Consider the following 23377-nt stretch of genomic DNA (forward strand, 5'->3'; position numbering starts at 1 on the left):
CTTGCTTATTTCTCTTTATTGACAAATGATTGGTACTATCATCATTTATCCAAGTGAGGGGGGACTTTATTAAAAGCGCAGAGTATTTTGTCTAAAGTGCAATCTTGATCATTCTCACACAGGACTGGGCATACACCGTCTGTTAAATACTCCATTAAAAGTGTAGTGCATGATCTATCCCCGATATTTGCAAGTATTACACATTCTTCAGGCCTATACAGATACCAACCTTTAGCAACACTTAACGCACATATTATTTTTCCAGATTGTCGGTGGTTCAAGGTCCAGCGGATTCTCCCATAAACCTCAATGTAGTAAATGGAACACTTGTTATTGCCCTGCGTTCTACAAGTTTTTTTATGTGATGGGATGTTTGGGGAAGAAGGTAGGGAAGAGATGCACAGTATAAAGCTTTCTGAGAGTATCTGTTGGCCTCTGGGTTATAGGCACCAAAGCTTGTGGTTGTTTGTTTGAAATAACAATAAGGAAAACTGATCCATAAAGTACACTGCAGACAGGGAGAAATAAGCCGCCATAATATGATCTCCACTTGGAAAGTTCCACTGAAACGGATACATGTCAAAATGTCTCCAGTATTCTAATGACCTTATTTGTTTCCAAAGATGAGGGGAAAGGCATAAAAAATGTTGTTGATTTTAATTCTAGTTCTCAGTCATGGCTATCCTCTCAAGATGAATAAAAACATAAATATATCAGTCTATGTGGAAGATCTTGAAGCAAAATGACTAGATACAATATTGATTTTCTTTAACAGATCTGACAAGTTAATTGAAATACAATAAAAATGTGACTGAATGAAATTAGTTACTTACCTGTAACTCCAGTTCTCCAACACTGGTACATATTATACATCGGTTCAGAGGAAGGCGGCAAAGTACCGACGGAGAGAACGGTGCTTCCCTCGTATCCTGAGCCGTTGCCAGGCGAGGTGCAGCTTTCTACTTTGACTATAATGTGATATACATCTACTGCGAAACAAGACGATACCTAGGGATCCAGGTGATCTTTTTTCATGTCGCAGATTGTTATATGTAGTCACATTTTCTTTAGTACACACTTCACTATTTATTTTTGCAGTAGCTTTAACTTAGGTCCTGATGAATGCAATGGACTCTGTAGTCCCTAGATTTGCAGAAACATGTTGACCCCCACTACATCTGGGTAAATATTTGTTCAATTTACCTTTACTGCTTTTTAATATTAGAGGAGCGAGCAAAGCACAGAATAAAGGTATTTTTTCCTGCTCCCTCACCCAATTTTAGTTTCACTTAGCACTTTCTTTCACTTGCACTGCATATCAGTCACCCTCTCTTCTTTCCAGCCAACGAATGGCCTGTGACACTCCAACCATATAGGGCAGCACTAGGTTCATAAGAGGTTTTTCACATCTTAGCCTCTATCAAGAACCATTGCTGCACCTAATACATGGTAAACGGGAATCCAAAATGATGAAGGGCGGATCCGAGTGGTGACTGATGGGTACCCTGTTAGGGATCCCAAGGTGCCTACCAATTCTTTCATTTGTTGATATGGAAATTCACTAATACCTCTCTAGTTGTATGTACCACATTTTTTTGTTCAGACCCGGTGACATTGGTTGTGTTTTACATATTATACATTCCCATGCTTGAATCATCCCTGCTGTCAGGTTGGGAACATTAAAATAGCAGTAAACAGTGTAAAAATATACACCATGCAGTATATAACGTAAGGCAGCCATATGTCTGAAACAACGTAGTATGTTTAGTAATACATCCACCTCATTTGAAAGAACCCACACTTCAGCCAATGTGGTGGGAGCTTAAGCATTCCTACTGCCCCTAAAGGCCACCATAGCCCAAATTTCTACTGCACGTTGTGTGTGAGGGATTACCCTGTAAGAGCTCTGCTCTAACCTTTCAGTGAACCTGAAATTGTTTCCATTTTGGTGGGCCCTGGGTTTGAACTGGTTTTTTCTTCAGCTCTATTGTACTGTGGGTTGTTTTTAGGGAAGATTGTTTCAGTTTCTGGACCAGGGAGATCTTTGGTCTGGTCACCAACTGTTACCTAGGCTGACAAGGAGAACAAGTCTCTTTTTAAAACGTGTTTATCTTCTGGCAGCAAGAAAATTTACACTGATGATCACACTCTCAGTGTATTCATTGTTTTTATCCTAAACATACACCAGCGGATTGCAAGATTTGTAAGTCTTTCTCCTTTAAGACTCTTAAGGCAAGAGAAAGGAAGTTAGCATTATGTCTGCTGAATAAGGAGAATGTTCCACCTTCTAAAGGAGATACCCTCTTTTCAGGGGTTGACTCTGTGAGAAGTTCCCCTGAGCACTTCCATGAAGGCAGCACACAAGGGGAGACTTTTACAGTTAACGGAGCAAGATCATTTGGAACAGTGCTTGCAGCCACCTCCTCTACTGACAAACCAGAGTCTAAGCACTACAGAGATTCACCTGTGACAAAAAAAAAGGAAATCTTAAAAGGAAACCACGTCGACGGCGAGACAGTTGGCGTCAAAGACTTTAACCCCATCATTTGCAATAAAGATACTTACGATGACGATGACACCATTGAGCATTCAGTTGAAGACACTGTCGGCATCGAGAATGCTGACGACGAATTCGACCATACCATCAATGATGACAACCCTATTGTCAAGGACGACCATACAGTGGACGGCAAGGACCATTTTGGCACAGGCATCACCACTGGGAACCACATAGTCAATAAAAACCTGGGAGGAAATGTTTTTTCACCTTTGAGGGTCATAGATGTGCCTCCAGTATAATTACTGCAGTCAGATCAGGAAGAGGAAGAGGCTAGTGGTTATGCCTCGCTGACAGCTTACAGCCCAACGCAATAGGATATCCGATATGTCCCAGATTTAGAATAGGACGCAATGGATGATGAGTAGCTCTACAGTTAATATGTTTGTCAACAGGAGTACCAAATCTAGAACTACTCGAATGGATTTCAGGCAGAAGCCTTCAAGGTACTACAGGGAGCCAGATGTAGTCTAAGTGCCAATGGGCTTATCATCAACATTGCAACAAAACATGGATACTTTTACCAAGTTATTACCGCAGCAACCAACGAATAATCCTAGTATGGGCTTGCCTGCTGCTCCCATCCTACTCAATCAGCTCCTTTACCATTTTTACCTCTTAGGCAGCCATCACTGCCACCTCCTTCTCCAATGCCAAGGGGATTAGTCCATGGAGAAGACATGGATGTTCTTTACTCTAATGGTTTTACCTATTCTGATATAGGAGGAGAGGAAGTCGAGCTACCATCAGATGGTGATAAAAGGGAGAATGATGGACAAAGTTTTATTGTCCCAAGTAGAAATGATGGGCCAGTTCCACAATATGCTACGGATGTTATCTCTAAATTTCATTTGTTGATTGTCCAGACATCAAGGAGAAATTCTTCACCACGATCCCAAATCGCTGAATTCAACAGCATGGTACCTGACCATCTAGAATTTGGCCATCTGGATCTCCCATAAGAGTGTAAACAGATTCTGGCACAAGCTTGTGCTCCAACGACCAATAAGATTTACAACTCCATACAACATATAATTCCGATCCCTGCAAAAACAGAAGTTTGTGCCAGGGTTGAAAGTATTCAACACACTTGTTACCAGGGTCCTAGACTCTTGACAAATATTTAAGGCCACCGGTTTAGCTGGACATATGTGAAAATTAAAGGTAAAATGTCATTACTATTTAATAAATGTTCAACCTGTCTTCAGATCAGAATGTCTTCAGGAAGTAGGTTGGTTGTTGAAAAGTCATAATATTTTAGTTGCACTGTAGAATCAATTCTATAATATGTTGATTTGTTTTTTTACATACCAGCCATATTTAAAGTTGTCAATCTTTTGCCCATAAGAGCCTTTGTGTCTGGATAACCATAACATTTAAAGACGCTATGCGAGGCACATCATCATCCCTTGCATCGCCATCTGGTGGTAGTTCACCTACCTCTCCTATATCAGAACAAGTAGAACCATTAGTCAACATCATCCATGTCTTCTCCATTATTTGTAGAAAAGAAAGACCTGCATTTAGGTTTTCTGGAATTCTCCACCAAATCAGAGCTTGTTTCAAGAACCTTATATCTCGAAACACAATGAATAGATACATTATTGATTTTCTTTAACAGAACCATTGACAATTTAATTTAAATACTGTAAAAAACACTTGACTGAAAATACCACATTACATCTTCACTCAAGGTCTAGGTCATCTACAGGTCAAAAAAGATTGTAATCACCTGTGGAGTCCCCCAGGGTTCAGTATGGTCTCCTGTTATCATCAACCTTCATTTGGAGCAGATTGGTACTCTTCTCAGAGATAACCGCATAAAAATGCAATAGTATGCTGATGACAACTCTACTTTAAAGTCTTCTCTGATTCATCCAGACCTGGATTACCAACGCCAGAAGCTCAACTCAACCAAGTTATTTGCCAAGAACGAGAAACAGTACAAACCTGACTCGATGTCAATGTTGATGGGTTTGAACTCCAACTTTCACTAAATGCTAAGTCATTTGTATACACCCTGGACACCAACCTTACCCTCATGATACACAGACCCAATAAACAAAGGCAGCCTGGTTCCAGCTCTATCTTCTAAAGAAAGTTAATCAATTTCTTCCAGAAAGCAAGTTCAGAACTTCTGCTCAAGCCTTCGTATTTTGGCATCTAGTTGATAATGCATTCTCCATGGCCTTCTAGGCTCCCTACTGGCACCTATTTAGGGCATCCTACACATCGCAGACGTTCTCAACCAAGGCGTGACGATATAGGACTAAATGCCCCCTTACCCTAATGGAACTCCTTAGGCTTTCACAACCAGCAGCATCATTTATAAAGCTATCACAACCAACACCCCCACCAATCTTGAAGACAAGCTCACCATCTCTGGTGGTTCTCTGCACACCCACAGCCAGTCACCATCAGACTCTAGACTAAGAAATGTAAAAAAGAAAAAAACAAGGCAGCAGGCCTTTTCCATCTATGTAACCATAATTTGGAAAAACATCCCGTATCCATCAGGACCATCACAACACTGCTGCAATTTAGTAAAGAGTTGAAGCCTGACCTCTTTAAATAACACACAGCAATGTATTAACTGGTCACAACCCACCTTCCGCTCTTAGTTGGTGTTATGCTGGTCTTTGACGTTGTACAGTGTTATGCTCCCTTTTGGCAAAGTTTGTGCTGTAGAAATACTGTATACATACAAACAAATGTTTAAAAAGCTGAATCTATACATAGGTATTGTACCTCATTTAATGGAGTTCTGACACTGCTCCTCTAAGGAATCTAAGAGCTCTACTGGCCTCGTATGCAGAGCAATCTAAGTAAGGCAGTTGGTTTTCATTGGAAGGCTTGAGTAAAGAGTCGCTTAACAAATTTCCAATCATACTCCTGGTTGTACAGAAAAAAGAAAAGACTTAATTCAAATCAGATACCCATGGTGAAGAGCTAGGATTAAAAGTGTACATGTTACTTTGAATTCCTCATGACATAGTCTGATTCTCCAAACCTTTAGAGGAGAATAGCAAGCTCAACCCTCGTTCCCAGAAGTGGAAAACCAGGAGAACAGGGTGAAAATCAAACCATGCAAACAAGTGTCAGAGATACCTCCTAAGGCATATGTTCTCCAATCAGAGTCATTGGAAAAGCATTAAACAATCTTCAAGTTGATGAATGTATCTCAAGGATTAGAACATTTTTGAAGAGGGTAATAGTGGCTGCTTTTTATGGTCGAGCATATGCTGGTCTTTGACGTTGTACAGTGCTATGCTCCCTTTTGGCAAAGTTTGTGCTGTAGAAATACTGTATACATACAAACAAATGTTTAAAAAGCTGAATCTATACATAGGTATTGTACCTCATTTAATGGAGTTCTGACACTGCTCCTCTAAGGAATCTAAGAGCTCTACTGGCCTCGTATGCAGAGCAATCTAAGTAAGGCAGTTGGTTTTCATTGGAAGGCTTGAGTAAAGAGTCGCTTAACAAATTTCCAATCATACTCCTGGTTGTACAGAAAAAAGAAAAGACTTAATTCAAATCAGATACCCATGGTGAAGAGCTAGGATTAAAAGTGTACATGTTACTTTGAATTCCTCATGACATAGTCTGATTCTCCAAACCTTTAGAGGAGAATAGCAAGCTCAACCCTCGTTCCCAGAAGTGGAAAACCAGAAGAACAGGGTGAAAATCAAACCATGCAAACAAGTGTCAGAGATACCTCCTAAGGCATATGTTCTCCAATCAGAGTCATTGGAAAAGCATTAAACAATCTTCAAGTTGATGAATGTATCTCAAGGATTAGAACATTTTTGAAGAGGGTAATAGTGGCTGCTTTTTATGGTCGAGCCTGCAACCACATGACTCCGCTTGTGTCATTAATTTGTTCAAAAAAGGACTTGAAGTCCGCCCATTGCTTACCATTTGTTGGCTCTAGTATTAGTCTTATTTTCCGCCACCTAACTGGCCAGTGCAGCCCAAACATCAGTCCTGTTTGCCTCTGTCGAGCAGGGACCAAGCACAGATTAATCAAACGTAATCAGAACCCATCCGCTGCTACTGACATGACTAAGGTACTATTTCTCCTCCCCTCTTCCTCCCCATCTGGTTTCCCAGTTGTTGTTCTAAGCTCCACCTGGACAGCAATGTAGCATTTCACCAATCACATTTTATTGCAGTCATCAACAGTGGCTTGGTGTCTGCCTGAATGTGCCGTATTCCAACAGATCTATTTCTGTATCTTTTTGACAAAATTCTTTAACTTCTCAACACAAAATGCTGTTTTTCAGCTGAACATCCACAGCACATCAAAACACTGCAATGAACATGTAATCACAACGGTCGCACGCCACCATACTAACACCATGCGTCTTTAGTTTAAGAATTGTATTTCATTAGGGAGAGATGTGCCGTTATATCCAAAGCTTCCACCTAGGTTTGAGTCTCTGCGTCAGCTGAACAGCCTGTGATTCTGGACAAATCACGTAATCTCCTAATGATTTCGTCACAATACTTTCAGTTCTCAGCATTTAACCCCTTGCGAAAGATGGCAGCACTACCTCCCTAGTGCTGCCGTCGGCAAACGGCCGACGCAGCCCGCCCACTCTTCAGAACGCCCGCGGCGGAAAAACTGAGGCGGTTAAGGGGTTAAAACTGCACAAAAAATACATTCTGTTGTGATGCAGAAACCCAGCTGATGAAACAATTAACAGCCATAAACTAACTCCAAATGTCGTCCTCGGAGTCTCCCTGCGAGAAGCAAAGAGAGAAAAGCACCCAAAGAGAATTTCCACAAAGCCAATTGCAGCACATTTTTATTAAAAGCCATGAAAACCGAAGTTAATAATACGCTGGACATCCACCATTAATATTTGTTGTGGTATTAACATTTATGAATGAGCCTGGCTCGATTTGTTTACTCCCCACCCTACACCAAGCTTGCTGTTATTTAACCTGTTTGCCATTAGTTCACCTCAATGCCCACAGCCACAGAAAGCCCTGGCCCAGCTTCAGCTCACCTATGCTTAAATGGACACTTGAGCTCTGACAGATAAACACAGCTAAACAGAGGCCAATAATTCAATAAAGTATGACTGTACTGGGGCGGCTACTAAATCCATCAAGCAGTAAATATCATCTAAAGCCAAAACAAGCTTTTATCTTTCCGATTTGATGCATGTCTGTGTGAAGCCTGAGTATTCAGTGAATCGTGTAATTCAGACATCGTCTCAGACATCAGATAGACTTTTTTTTAGGTCTCGCCTGAGAAATACTATGTAATGACAGGCCATACCATACAATGACAGCCTGTTCAATACCATACAATGAAAGCCATCCGAGACTTGGAAGGTGCGATTGTTCAAGTAGGATGTCAACCATGTCAGGGCAGCCCCCCTTACTCCCACCTCAGCCAGGCGTTGGATCAGTACACGGTGGTTAACCGTGTCAAAGGCTGCACTCAGATCAAGGAGGATCACTGCCACTGATCCTCCCGAATCCAAAATGCACCTTGCTTCCTCAATGACCGCGAGGAGAGCCGTATCCGTGCCCTGGCCTGGACGAAACCCAGTTTGAGAACTCCGTAATAGCTGGTTTGACTCCAGAAAGTGGGAAAGTTGGGCGTTCACCAATCTTTCTGCGATCTTATTGAGTCCAGGGAGTAGTGAGATCGGCCTAAAATTGGCCAGATCCAATGGGTCGAGGTGGGGTTTCTTTACAATGGCACCTTTCCAGCTGGGGGGCACGATGCCCTGTGAAAGAGAGGAGTTGATAAGCTTGGTTGCTGGTATAGCAACAGAGGTGGCGATTTGTTTAAAGAACCTCATAGGGACTGGGTCATTGGGGGAGCCGCTTTTCATACAGGCAAGGACTTTAAGAAATTCCTCCACTGAAATGGGACCAAATGGATTGACATGGGGGCCCAGGACACAGGGCGGACTGCCATCATGAGCATGATCAGTCAATGGCAGCGGCTGAGGCAAGGTAGCCAGAATGTTTTAGATTTTTGAATCGAAGTAAGTCGCAAGCTCATTGCATTTGGCTCCTAACGGATCTTGGGACAGAGGGGGATCAGGAATCTTTAATAATTCCTTGACAATAAGGTAGGTTTCTTTGGTAGAATTAACAGCACTTTTAATTCTATTGTCATAGAATATTGCCTTGGTTTTCCTTAGAGCCACTTTATATGCTCTAATGGCGGCACGGTATGTGTCCTTATTGGCATGGTCCCAGTCTTTCCTCCACTGGCGCTCGAGTCTCTTACAGCCCTTTCTCAGCGCTCTAAGTTCAGGAGTATACCATGGGGCAGATCCCCACCACCGCTCTTTTTATTTCCCAGTCTTTTTTTGGGAGGACTAAGTCCTGAGCGTTCGTGAGCCAATTTTTTAGATTGGTGTCTGCTAGCACCGGGTCCGTGACCTGGGGAGGGGTAGAAGCATCATGCACACGGGTCAAGTTTCCCACCGAGAGCTTGGACCAAGCCCTGTCAAAAATGCCGGTACTGGGGGTGTGTTTGCTTTCAAATTCACCCTGCCAAAGAAACTGGACCAAAAAATGGTCTGACCAAGGAAGAGGAAGAGGGGGGCTGGCCTGAATTGCTCGTATGTTAGTGAAAACCGGGTTAAGCAGATGACCTTTATTATGTGTGGCCCCCGTGTTAACCAATTGCAGCTCGAACGATCTGAGGTCGAGATTGAGGTCAACAGCCACTGTATCTAGAGGGTCCTCCAGATGAAGATTAAAATCCCCTAGAATGGTGAAGTTCGGGGCGGAGGACGCAAGAACTGTGACGCTTTCCAGTAGCGAATTAACAAAGTCACCAGGGATCCCCGGCGGGCGATACACTAGCAGGCCTGCAAAGGAGAGGGTGGGCGAGAGTTGAAGAGAGAAATGGCAGCTCTCAGCCTCCGAAATACCCCCATCCTTAGCTCTACAGACAAAATGGTCTCTGTATATAATGGCCCGACCACCCCCTCTTCCCAAAGGCCTGATCTGTGACTGAATTAAAAACCCTAAGGGGAGCGTCCGGACAATGTCGGCCTCAGAGTTGGCGGTTAGCCATGTTTCCGTAAGGAATAGGATATCTAAATCATGGTCCTGTATCATGAAATTGATCTCCAAGGAATGCTTGGGGAGTGACCTGCAATTGAGCAGAGCCATCCGCAGCTGTGTAGAGGCATTGCGGTTCGGATTTGCTCTGAAAGAATGCGGGCGGCAGAGATCACAATGAGAGAAAGGTTTATCAGGCTCCCATACATAATGGCAGAGCAAATATTTGGGGGGCCTCAGACGAAGAAGATCCCTCTGTGAGTATTCTATGTTGCTGTCTGTAGAAACCGGCATTAATTGTGGCCCTAGGCCCGGCTGGGCCCGTACGGGCCCAGACAGGCTTGTATCGTCGCGCCCGCCCGCTGCGTGGACGTGGAATGCAGTTCATTTTATAGCGCGGGGCCCCAACTCGGCCGTGGCACTAGAGAGCTGCCCTGCTCCTCACCAAAGATGGCGCCCGAAGTCTGCGCCTGGGAGGGAGGGAATCGTAAGCCTGTCGAGCCCTAAATCGACTCGAAAAGCTGGCAAAGGTACGTGGTTGCAGGCAGGGAGAAAGTGTAACGAAATGTAGGAAATTCACCAGATGATGCAAATTTTATTAAAAAGCAGCGAGGTTAAAAAAGACAAATAAATAATACTAATGACTGCCCTAGCTCCCGGCTTTCCGCCTCAGGAGCGCTGAAACAAGTGAATACTGTATACCGTATTATACTATACTATACAGCGACAGGCCATACTTTACCATACTAAACTCTACAATGACAGACCAAACCATACCACACTATATAATGACAGGCTGTACCATACTAAACTCTATGACAGGCCACACTGTGCCATACTATACAATGACAGGCCGTACCACACTATACTATACTATACAGTGACAGGCCATAACATACCATGCTTTACCATACAATTACAGGCCATACCACATTATATAAAGACAGGCCATCACATACTATACAATACAATGACATACCAGACTAAACAATGACAGGTCATGCCATACCGTATAATGTATAAATGAGCAACAGCGGTCCTTGACAAAAGGGAGGTACAATGTTAAGTAATTATAGGCCACAATCTGCGCTATAATGAACAGGAAGTCCAGCCGGACCTCAAATTTTAATCGATAATGTAATAAGGAAATATCAAACCAACATATATACAGTGGGACACAATCCTGTATCCAACAAGGCTAGACAAACAATTTACAATAAACAAGGGGTAGGAAGTTTCTCAGGCAATTTACAATTTGTGAGCAGCTAGAAAGTAGATGGAATCAGTTTAGCTTGACTCATGTAGAAAAAACGCAATTATGGCAGATAATAGTGAACTAATGTTTAGACTACATTAACTGTCGACGGCGTTTCGATCCTATTAAAATCAAGGATCATCATCAGGACAATCAATGTATTGCCTGGATATAAAAGCCTAGGGTGACGAACCGAGGAAGCCAATTGTGTATAAACCTCAGAGAGCTGTGGAATTGTTTCCACGGTGGATAAGTGCGGGGGTTCCGGGCTCGGACACCTAGATGGCGCGGGAAGGGTCTACAGCGGAGACCGCTGCGGTAATTAAAGGAAAGGGTCCGGATCAGGAACACCAGGATTACAGGGAGATCCCAGATGAGGGTGGATTATAGATGAATTGGACGTTGCCGCTAGCGGTGTATGCCTGCAATGAGGCACCTTGGAGTTCAGAATGGAACTACTGCAGACGTCTGGAGGGCCGAATCGCACCGGTCAGACCGTTAATCGTTTTCACAGGATAAATCTGCAAGGAAAACTTTCTTAGGAGTAAAACAAGACATCCTATGGAATATATGTACATTGAATGCAGGGTAAGATGTAAACATGTCAAATGTTTTGAGGTTTTAGCCTGACATGAAAGTGATTGCTGCCCTATTAGAGCTGCTCTTACTGTTCGGTTAATTGGTCATAAAGAAGTGAGGAACACAGGGTCACGAGATGGACTGGTTGGGGAAAACGGAAATACATGTTTTGTGAAGATAGAATGTGCAATTTGAAAATGTAAAAACGGAACACATGAAAAGAAAATTAAAGACATGCTGATCTAATGTAAGTTCCATTATAAACAGGTAGCCATAAGCCAATAGTGACCTGGTTTGATGTAGAGTCCAAGAGTAAGAGATGGGAAGTTAAAGGAGTGCTCTGACAGCTTCTAAATCATGAAGATGAGAAAGTATTATGTCAATATAAAAGTTTACATAATGGATATAAGTCACTAAGAGGAAGAAGGAAAAGGATTTTTAAAAAGAAGGTTCAGCTGAGCCTGGAAATTATTTTTTATGTTCGTTGCAGATGGTTTTTGCAATAAACTAGTATATGCGAGTTCTCAGATAACCTGTGCACCACTCGCAGAGTGATTACAGATACATGCAATTCAAAATTGAAAGTTTAATGTGAACAAGGAAATTAGGTTGCCCTTCTAATACTGTGAAAACCTTGACCAAGGATTGAGTTTTATGGGCACTCAGAACTCGAGTAGTGGGCATAAGAGGACTATAAGATTGGGATATTTGACCGGTGCCGTGCAGAAACAACACTCCTGACTTTCTTTTGGAAATTATAATACACTTGGGATCTTGTGCTGGAATGTTGCAAGGGAAATAACTTTATTGGCGGATGACCATGAGATTAGCCCATTAAAAATCCTTTGGGACTGTTTGTCTTCAGGAGACTTGGGATATCTTCGAAACTTTGCTCCTGGGTGGTTATGCTGCCTTTCATGTCAATGCTACACCTTGTTTACATGATAGAGCAGAGGGGGGTTTGGGGGGGTTATGACATTTAAGTTTAGGATGCGAAATGAAGATAGTCCCTTTCAACTCGCTAAATAGCTTAGGCATTCTCCAAACTTTCCCCGATAAGACAAGTGTTCTAGTGAGTAATGTCTGTAACTCATTCTCATCGGGTGAACCATTGGTAATTGAGTTAAAGTTTTTTGGAAGGTTTTCTTCTGGATTGGTCCATTTCTCCACTGATCCTGCTATTAGGGGATTTTAATATACATCCTTGTTCATTGTGTGGGCCTAGTATAGAAAAGTCTGACACCCTTGATGATCAAGAAGGCACATTTTACTCATTCTCACCAGGGGGACCTTTTAAATATCCGGCTAACAGAACTTAATCTTATCACTAAGGAACAGTGTAACTATCCAGATTTAATACCTACGTTTAAGGGAAGAGGCCTTAGTTCTACAATTGATATTATGCGTAAGCCTGTATCCTGCCCTTTCTTATTAATTTCAAAACAGTATGGAATACCCATAGTGACCATAATCCGCTTTCGGCTGTGTTTAGTTGGTATGATTTTGGTGGTAGGAAAACCACGCTTTATAAGGCAACTTTTTTAACAAAGGAGCAGGGTTGTAGAATAGGTTGGGCCAACGTAATCTGATGTGACTTACTAAAGAATTTGATTCAATCATATAGTAATGACTTTGAAGCCTACAGTTAAAGACCCCTGTCAAGTTAATCTGGACTTGTTTACAAATATTTGTAAAGAAGTACAGACTGTCCTCACTATGAAGGAGAGAAGGGTGGACAGCCCTGGACCTAAATAGTTTGATAAAAAATGCTCAAAGGCCCATACTTTATGGGCCTTTGAGCATGTTTTATTGAACCATTTGGGTCCAGGGCTGTCCACCCTTCTCTCCTTCCTAGTGAGGGAAGTCATGATAGCTCTTCATCAGAAACCTAGATCTAAAGAGGCAGTGAAGGAGGATAGAAGTCAGTACTATATGGCCTGCATGACTTGGAAGAATGGTCTTAAAAGGGAAGCCTGGAACAGTTTGTGGCCGCATATTCTTTCTTTCTGGGATAGTTCAGCTTTGTAGAGAGTGGTGAATCAACCCCTTTTTACTGAGTCAACCTTCTCAGATATGGCACAAACTATCCCAGTGCAGGACTGGATCGCCCACTTTGAGTACATCTACAGTTCTACACTATAGAATGTCCATCTCTATCTAATCTATTTCCTATTATAGGGGGAGAGGTACATTTCAATGGGGCCGAAGTGCCAGAAGCCAAAGTGGCCCTTTTGTGCGGAAAATCTCCTGCTCAGGATGGAGTGCCTGGGCATCTTTTAATTTGTGTGTAGATCTCTGGCTCCTATAGTTACCCAACACATAAATGCAGGAGCGAGGGCATACTCCCTATTCCTTGCAAAAATCGCTAATTGTTCCAATTTTCCATAAGAGTTGGTATTACAATAGGTCTCGCTTTTGGGACCTTATAAGTATTTAGTTTTGCAGCACAATATCCTTGGTGCAACAACATCAACTGTTGCATGGCTAAACACTTATAAGGTCCCACAGGCAAGACCTATTGGCTATGCCAATGCTTGTTCCTTTATGCCATTACAGGATCTGTGCATTAAACCATGTGCATGAAAGAGATAAACATGGTTATTAACCCCAACCATAAGTTGTAGGTTGATTTTTTATACGTTATTTTTTTAATTATAGGGATCGTGTTATGACATACTTTGCAAAAAAAACTTTTCCTTGCAAAAACAATATCCAAATACGCATTTTGTGATATGTGCTCCACACAGAAATGTGTTATCCCTACTGTCCTGTGTTTCATGAATGTTCAGTGGTGTTTGCCCCTGTCTTTGTCCAGATATAACATTTTCGACACACTGGAATAGTGATGCACTTTTAAGTTAATTTTCTCTTATTTACTAACTGGAAGTGGGCCAAGTTTCTCAATAATGACTTAAAAGAGGAAAGAAAATAGAAGGAAAGAAGAAAATAAGAGTAAGAAAAAGGAAATAACGAAAGGACAAAATAAAGACTAAAAAGCTGCTGAATGAAGAAGAAAGAAATGATAGGCAAAGAAAACAAATGGAGATATAAATCATAGAAAGGATAGAGAAATATCAAAACAAATGAGGTAATGAAAAAGATGATTAGGGTAAGGAGGTAAGGGAATAGAGAACTGATGCAAGAAGGAAGACTAAAAAATAAATAAATAGAAAATAAAAAACGGGGAGGGAGAGAGGAAGGAAAATAAAGAAAAAGGAAGATGGAAAAGAAGGAACTAAACGTTCTGCGTGCAGTTTTGAAGGCTTTTTTGCCATGTCAGTTTTCTGTTTCAGCCCTGGTTAAGTAATCACAACTGGCTTGTGTGGCTGAAAGAACTTCTCGTAAGAAATAAAAAGGAGGCCCCCTTATCTGTCGTCTTAGGGACAGGGGAGATATATTGTCAACGCAATTTGTCCCGCAAGAATACCACTAAGTTGGTAGAAAGTGGAATAATGGTACCCAATTAGGACTCAATGTTTAGCAATACCAATCACACAATTGTGTTAGAAGCAAAGGGCTGAATTACAATGCATGAGCCAACTAATATAATCAATCACAAAAACTTACACAATTAGAACACTATAACACACATTTCATAATTAAAAAGACAAAATCAAAATTAGAAAATTAGAGAAACCAGAGAACGGTGTTTTGGAAAAATATATGTACTTTGTGCATTTATTCAAAAGTAAACATTTTATCACAGTGATAACAACTCATTTTAAAAAATATACATAAAGTATATTAAACATTTCATTAAAACATTAAAAATCACATAAAGTAAACATAGGTTAAAAAAGTTCAAAAGAACATGGGTCGACGCGGCGTTTCGGTTACAGGCTAACAATAGTGAACCTTCTTCAGGACCAAGTTCTAAAAAGAAACAAAAAATTACTTTTTTTGCAATTACAGTTTTTCAGACAAAGCTTTTTTCCAAAACAACACTGTTCATTGGCTACACTACTCGATAGTTGGCGCTAGTCATATAGAAGTGAAAGTTAACATTATTGGTATTGCTAAAACACATAATAGGAAGTACCATCAGGTGAGTTCTAATTTATATTCACCATGATAGATGTCCGTAATGTGGACATTTTGTTCATCTTGACTTCAAAGTTACCTGATATTAATAACGTGTTCCAGATAATTCCTGGTTTGCTGTGTACCGGTTTTAATATTCGGACAGGAACTGTTATCGGTTCGTGATGTTTTTACATACGTTGTGATAGTCTCTATGAATAATAATAAAATATCAATCAATAATTTGTATACTCTTATTTACGTGAGGGTAACAAATTAATGTAGCATAACACTACCTTGTGTTTGTTTAGGGATAGGTCTTGCTCTGGTAGTAGGAGCCACCGATATTGGGCTTCTGTTATGCTGTAGAGAGAAGTACCTATTTATCATCTTGTATTTCAAGGAGTGATTCTCAAATGTCGGTATTAGCTTGATAGTACTCACCCAGTTTTAAAATGACTGGCATCTAAATGTAATCACGAGCTTTTCAATGGGCTTGTGTCTTAGTATTGGTTTTCATATCATGGTGGGGATTATCCTGCCACTGTTTGATTTAAAAAAAGGATAATGTTTGTTAAAATGCCAATAGTTAATTGCTAGTTCACATTTGTAATCATCAACTTGAATAATAAGTGATAGCCTCCCTGTTGATTTTGTATATTCATAGGGCAGGTATTTTTAATTAATTAAAACAAGATATTCTGGCTAACTGGCTTGTCATTGTCGTTATAACAATCCTGTCCCTGTACCTGGTGTGGGTATAGTATCATATTCATTTATTGTTGCTATGCAAATAGCACCAGTATGCGTTACCAACGCAAAGAGGAGACAGTTGATTAAATTGCACCTCGATCTCATTGTTGTTTATTATTGCGCGAATAAACGATGACAAAGTTTCTGGCACCAACGGTCTAACACTTGTTACCGTGTATGCCTAACGCACGTTTATTTGTTTGGCCGCTGAGTCTTTGAGCAGGCTCATTTGTTCTGCACCGCCAATACAATTATGCTAAGATATGCAGGTGCTAGCGGAGTGGAAGGCGGCAAGCCAACCGGCATGTCGGAGCACGTTTTAAATAGCGTAACGACAGGTTTTGGCCATAAACAAAACGGGCGCGTTTGTCTTACCTGGGGCTTTAAATTCGGCCTCCCTGCTCCTACTCCATTCAGCGCGTCCTCGGGTCTGATAGAAAGGGAAAGTATTGGGAGAGCGCCGATGTTGCTCTACTTATAGTACGATGTCGGTCATTAGGCGGTTAATATCCCAATATTCTATTGGTCGACTCGGCATCACGTGTCCTTTCTTTTTTTGTATTCTCGAAGGGCGATTTATGCACGCAATTATTACGTGTGTAAGCTTGCTTAATTTACGGACTATTGTCTGTTTACTTATTCATGAAAGGATGATTTATTACATTGGATTGCGCATGGTATGTTATCACGCAGCCGAGTTTTTAACTATAAACTGTGAGGCTGTGATGTATGAAACTAGGACGGGAAATCCTGGTTGTGATTGGTCTACGTGATGTCACGTGACTCCTTATGTTTGTAAACAAATCTGCATGATAGTAAGGTGCTTAACGTGATATTCTCGGTTTAAACTAAAGTATTTATTGACAAATGCACAATTTTTGTTGTGTAAACAGCGAGTTTATTTAATTTAGAATTAATATGAGATCAGTTATTCGTGAATTTATAAGTTGTGATATACTCCATATTATACAGTTATGCACGAGAGTACAATGTGTTGCCACATGGGCATATTTTACTGTTTGCAAAAACTTAACTACATTTTGCATAGTCGTTTTGTTGCCACATGTCGTATGGGTGTTATGAAAACACGAGTGTGGTGAAATAAAGTGTGATATAAAATTAACTCTCTATTGCAACGTGAATACTACGGTACTACACATTATACCACCTCAGCTGGCCACACCCCCATGTCTCCTTTCACACGGACATAAAAGATGTGTCTCGCCAGGAAGCGCAGCGGACGGGCGCAGCGGGCGCGCCGTCAGCGCGCCGAAGGCGCGCCAAAGGCAAGCCCGTCTGGGCCCGTCCGGGCCTGGACCGGGCCCAGGGCCAGTCCCCTTGCCTCCACCATTAGCCCTGCCCGCACCTGCTGGACTCCTGCCCAACTTCACTTACTCAATACGCGCCTATGCCCGACCAGCTCTCGCTGCATCCCTAACCACCTGGAAACCGCTCATTACCACTGCTCACAATGCAACTTCTCGCTTCCGCCCTGCCAACCTCGTCTCTCCCCTTGCCCCCCACTACAGCTATCCTCCTCTAATCAGTACACCTTGCGAGCAGGTTTGATTAATTGCCGTTCTCTTCCCCGTCACGCCAATGACATCTGGATGTCCATCTCGTCTGATGAATGGGATATTCTCTTTCTAACCGAGTCTTGGATCACAGACTCTTCCTCGCCGGATATCTATCTGGCTATCCCCCCAGGTTATGACATCAAATGCCTGAATCGGGCTGGAGGTAAGTCTGGAGGCGGTCTAGCCGTCATATTTAAATCCTTTTTCCAGCTAACTTTCACTAAACTTGCTGATATAGGTACAATCGAAGCCATGTACTTCTCTGTTTCCGACTCTGTGTCAGTTATCTTGGCTGGCACACTAGTTTATAACCCCCCCCCCGTCACCTCCCCCTCCCTCACTGCCCTTGTCCACCTACTGGCTGACTTATCTATTAAACATCAAAACTTCATTGTCCTGGGCGATTTTAACCTTCACATAGACAACCCGCTCTGTGCAAAGGCAACCAACCTGGTGGATACTATGGAGAGCCTCAATCTCAAGCAACTGGTTGTAGGTCCCACGCATGTGGCAGGCCATACTCTGGACCTTATATTCGCCAATTTTCCACTCATCACTGTTCTTCAGCCTCTCCCTCTTACCTGGACTGATCACTACCTCATTCCATTCTCTCTCACCCTGGGACGTAAATCTGCCCCAATGGCCCCAAGGAAGGAGCTGGGAAGAAAGTGGCACAAGGTTACTTGCGCCACCCTGGACCCATTATTCCACTTTCAGTCGGAGTACCTCTCCCCGGACATCGATGAAAATGTTTCTAGGTTGAATTCCACTCTCCTTGAAGCGATTGATTCTATTGCCCCCCAGAAAACCATCACCTCCACTAGGTCGCGACCCTCTGCTCCCTGGTTCTCCACCCCCCTTCGGGAGGAGAAAAGCAGATGCAAGGTTCTCGAACGCAAGTGGAGACTTAACTACGACCTCGAAGCCAAACATCTTTACAGAACGGCCCTAAAACAATTCCTTAAACATAAAAAAAGCGCGATGAAAGACCATTTTGCCTCTCAAATTAATAAAGCTAAAAATTCATCAAAAACACTCTTTAACATTGTTAAAGACTTTATTAACCCTCCGGCCAGGGCCCCCCAGAACACCGCTTGTCAGGCTCTTTGCGAGGGACTCTCAGATTTCTTTCTTGATAAGATCAACAAACTCTGTGCCTCCTTCCCCACAGAGTTTGTCACCCCGTCTTCTTTCACTAGTCCCCCAGAGTCACCGTCCTTCCTTTCATTTAACAAACTCAACCAGGACGAGGCTATCAGACTACTCATTTGCTGTAAATCCGGTGCCCCCTCTGATCCGGTCCCCGCAAAAATCATGGGAGAACTGGCGCCTTCACTTGCCTGCCCTTTCCTTTCCGTCTGGAATGCCTCCCTTCACCATGGCTTCTTCCCTACCACCTGGAAGGAGGCATTGGTGATCCCTATTCTAAAAAAAGCAGACGCAGACCCTACTGTCTTTACTAACTACCGTCCCATTTCCCTTCTTCCTAAACCCGCCAAGGTCCTGGAAAAAGCCGTGCAGCTCCAACTTACGGAATACTTAGAAGACCATTCTCTGCTACATGGATCTCAATCCGGTTTCAGAGCCGGATTCAGCACTGAGACGGCCCTGCTGGAAGTATCTGAAACCATCCGAGAATGCGTGGACAGGGGCGAGGAGGCCATGCTGGTTCTCCTCGACCTGTCCGCAGCATTCGACACGGTCTCTCACTCCATCCTTCTTGACCGACTCAAGCAGATAGGCATCGGTGGCACTGCCCTCAGCTGGATCGAGTCCTTCCTCTCATCCAGAAGTCAAAGGGTACTGTTACGTCCTTTTAAGTCAGAGAAAAAACCTCTGTCATGTGGGGTGCCGCAGGGCTCCGCCCTCAGCCCCCTGTTCTTCAACGTCTATCTTGCCCCCTTGGCTGACGTTGTGGAGTCCTACGGAGTCAGGGTGGTCTCTTACGCTGACGACACACAGTTGGTGTTTTCCTTTAGGGACCACTCGGACTCCGCATTCATCAATTTTCGCCAATGCCTCAATAACATCAGTGTCTGGATGACCGCGAACCACCTTAGATTGAATGCAGATAAAACAGAGGTTCTGTTTTTCAATCAGAAAACCTCCATCCCCTCCTCTTGGTGGTGGCCCACGGCGCTTGATCCTGCCCCGTCCCCTGTTCACTCGGCGCGGAATCTTGGTTTCCAATTTGATGACTCCCTGTCATGCAAAACCCAGATTAATAAAGTTACCTCCGCCTGCTTTATGAAACTACGCATGATAAGAAAGATCCTTCCCTATCTCCCCCCGGATTCCCGCCGCACAGTCACCCAAGCCCTCATCACGTCCCACTTGGATTATGCCAATAGTCTCTATGCAGGGGCTCCCCAATACCTGATAGGCCGGCTGCAGATTGTCCAGAATGCTGCAGCCAGACTGATCGGTAATATCCCGTACCGTCAATCTGTTTCTGCCTACCGGAGGGAACTCCACTGGCTCCCTGTGGCTAGCCGCATTCAGTTTAAGGTCCTCACCCTTACCTATCGAGCCGTCAACAACTACGGACCTACTTATTTGAAAAAACGGGTCTCGATATCCCGCTCCACCAGATCCTTGAGATCCAATGACCTCCGCCTCCTGATCTCGCCCCGTTTCAGACTGTCTAGAACTGGTGGCAGAGGGTTCAGTGTCATTGCTGCCAGATTGTGGAACTCCCTTCCACTTGAGCTGAGATTCTGTCCTTCCGAATCCATCTTCCGAGCCAAACTTAAAACCTGGCTCTTCTCCGGACTCTAGTCTCTCCACTATTCCTTTTGCTTCACTCCCCCTCTCCCTTGGTAAACCCTGGATTTTAGCGCCGGGACACCCCTTCGGGGGTAGCTGCGCGCTCTACAAACTACATAAAATAAAAAAAAAATAAAAAATTATGTGCGGAATTGTTATGTTTAGTAACATGAACGCGTTCTGTATGGTCAACAATTAAAGATTCAGAAGAATAACTTCATCTTGGATAATCTTTTTGAGTCGACATGGCACATATGTGTTATAGCTGAACGCACTTATTGAAGAGACTCAAAAATAAGGCAAGGGATATTAAGTACGGCACTAATCTATATAAAAAGGCAGATGGGAATCGTCTGTCCTTGGTATAGTTAAAGGAAGTACCTCGACTCTGGTATCATTGTGGTCACAGGGATAATTAATAACGATTCTTGTGTATTAGATTATTCTTTCCCAGTCTTCTCTACTATTGAGACCGGCACGAACACTGTTACATTTGGACATGTAGAATTGCTCACGTCTCTTTCTTTTCTGGGTCAGATTGCCACCTCTTGTGCCGAGGGTGACATGTTCGAGGCAGCACCAGCGAAGATCATTGATCTCGTGTTTGGCTGTCTTCCAGTGTTCAGTAAGGGGGGCCCCTATTTTGTTGGTACGCAGAGCAGATCTGTGCTCGTTCAATCTTATGCGAATTTCTCTGGATGTTTCCCCTATATATATCAGTTTACACGGGCAGCTAATAAGGTAGATGACACTACATGTTCTACAGTTCATGAAACTTGTTGGTTTGAGCACAATGTCTTTAATGGTAACAGTATTCCCACGGATGATGTTTTTGCAGTTGTTACATCCTGAACAGGGAAAAGTACCTGTTGGCATCGGAGCATTATCAATACAAAGTTGAATGGCTCTATTTGGTTCCCTATATGTATGGACCAAGCTGTTTCTGATCGTTTTATTCCTTCTATAAGAAAACATGGGTTTAGGTAATCTGTTGTTTTGTTTGTCGGTAACTAGATGCCAATTTCTATTGATAATGTTTTTAAGTTTATTACTAATTGGATTGTAGTTTGTAACAAAGGTTATTGGCTGACTAGTTGACTCTCCCTTTTCTTTAGGTTTAAACAAGTTCTCACGGTTATAATATTTGGCGCGCTTGTATGAGTGTCTGATGAGGCGCTTCGGATATCCACGTTCTGAGAATTTAGTTTTAAGAATGCTGGAATGTTTCTCAAAATCTTGGGATGTTGTGCAATTTCTTTTAAGTCTCAGAAATTGACCAAACGGAATGTTATTAACTTGACTCGGTGGATGGTTGCTGTTATGATGGAGCATAGTATTTCTGTCGGTGGGTTTCGTGTATAATTCCACATTAAGGGTTCCATTGACATTTTTGATAATCAAGTCAAGGAATTCGCCACTATTGTTGTCTATGTGAGAAGTGAACTTGAGGTTGTTGTCCCCAAGATTCAGCCAAGTAATGAACTCCCTAAGTGTCTCAATGGGACCAGTCCAGATAAAGAAAACGTCATCTATGTAACGTGACCACATTGACATTTTCATAGAATGGCGATACTGTATTAAAAATGTGATGTTCTTCAAAGTTTGAGACATATAAACATGCCAGACTGGGGGCACAAGTGGCCCCCATGCTGGTCCCCTTGGTCTGTTTGAACAGTTGTTTATTAAATAAGAATAGATTATTTTTCAGCACCACGGAAATACAGTCTATAATGAACTGTTCATGGGCTGTGGGATCCCTATCTTCCTGTTTAAGCATAGAGGTGACAGCTTCTATTGTTGCGTTTTGGGGAATATTTGTGTATAATGATTCGATGTCTAGGGTAACTAGAAATTGAGAATGGGGGTCGAAGGCTAAGCCTTCTATTTTATGAATGATATCCGTTGTGTCCTTAGTGTACGCTTTTTGTGTGGTGACTAAAGGTTGTAAAAAAACATCGGCGTACTTACTAAGTGGTTCCGTAAGGGACCCGATGCTAGAGACGATGGGTCTCATCGGAGGATTTTGGATGTCCTTATGGACTTTCGGGAGTCCGTACAGGGCTGGGATAATTGGGTCTTGATTCAAAAGGAAAGAAAATTCCTCGTCACAGATGACATCGTCATCTCTGGCATGTTTCAATAAATTGGAGATGGATGACTTTAAAGCCGTCCATTCATCCATGTGTGCTGGTTTATAGTGTTCTTTGTTGGCCAGTAAATTCAACATTCTGGTGTTGTAGTCGGGGGTGTCCATCACCACGATGCCACCCCCCTTGTCTGCCGGTTTAATGGTCAGTTCAATGTTGTTTTGTAATGACTGTAATGCCAAGGTCTCATCTTTACTGAGATTGTGGTGAATCCAGTGTCTCTGCTTCAGTAGATCATCTACGCTCTTATCGATGCTACGTTCGAAGGCTTCGATATCTTTAGGGATCATGTTAATACTAGGGGTCCAAACAGATTTATTTTTAAGGCCTGACTTATTATTGGCGGGATGTTTCTCTTTACCTTCGAAGTACATAGCTAGCCTAATTTTACGAAAGAAGCTTTGAAGGTCTCTCTCTAGTGAATACCTATCAATATTGGATGTCATTGCATACCCTAGTCCCTTTTCTAGTAGAGTGATTTGTTGGTTAGTGAGAGTGAGTTTAGAGAGATTGATTATTGGTGCTTTGTTCTGGCTAGTTAATCCCAGTTTTTCTGACTCCGCGTGTTGGGACGTCGTTGGAACTGGGGTGTCGAATTGTAGTTCCCTCGCCCTCTTCCTTTCGGGGGACCGGGATTTTGTTGGCGCTGTCCCAAAAAAGGAAGGCTGTTAGAGTTAGA

General features: G+C 42.6%; 1 protein-coding gene across 1 annotated transcript in view; it reads right to left on the reverse strand.

Moving 5' to 3' along the window:
• The window catches only part of POMT2 (protein O-mannosyltransferase 2), a 475144-nt gene that overhangs the window by 158373 nt on the left and 293394 nt on the right, over nucleotides 1-23377 (reverse strand). The gene's annotated exons all lie outside the window — the stretch shown is intronic.

Source organism: Lissotriton vulgaris, chromosome 9, assembly GCF_964263255.1.
Source record: "Lissotriton vulgaris chromosome 9, aLisVul1.2, whole genome shotgun sequence".
Classification (NCBI taxonomy): Eukaryota; Metazoa; Chordata; class Amphibia; order Caudata; family Salamandridae; genus Lissotriton; species Lissotriton vulgaris.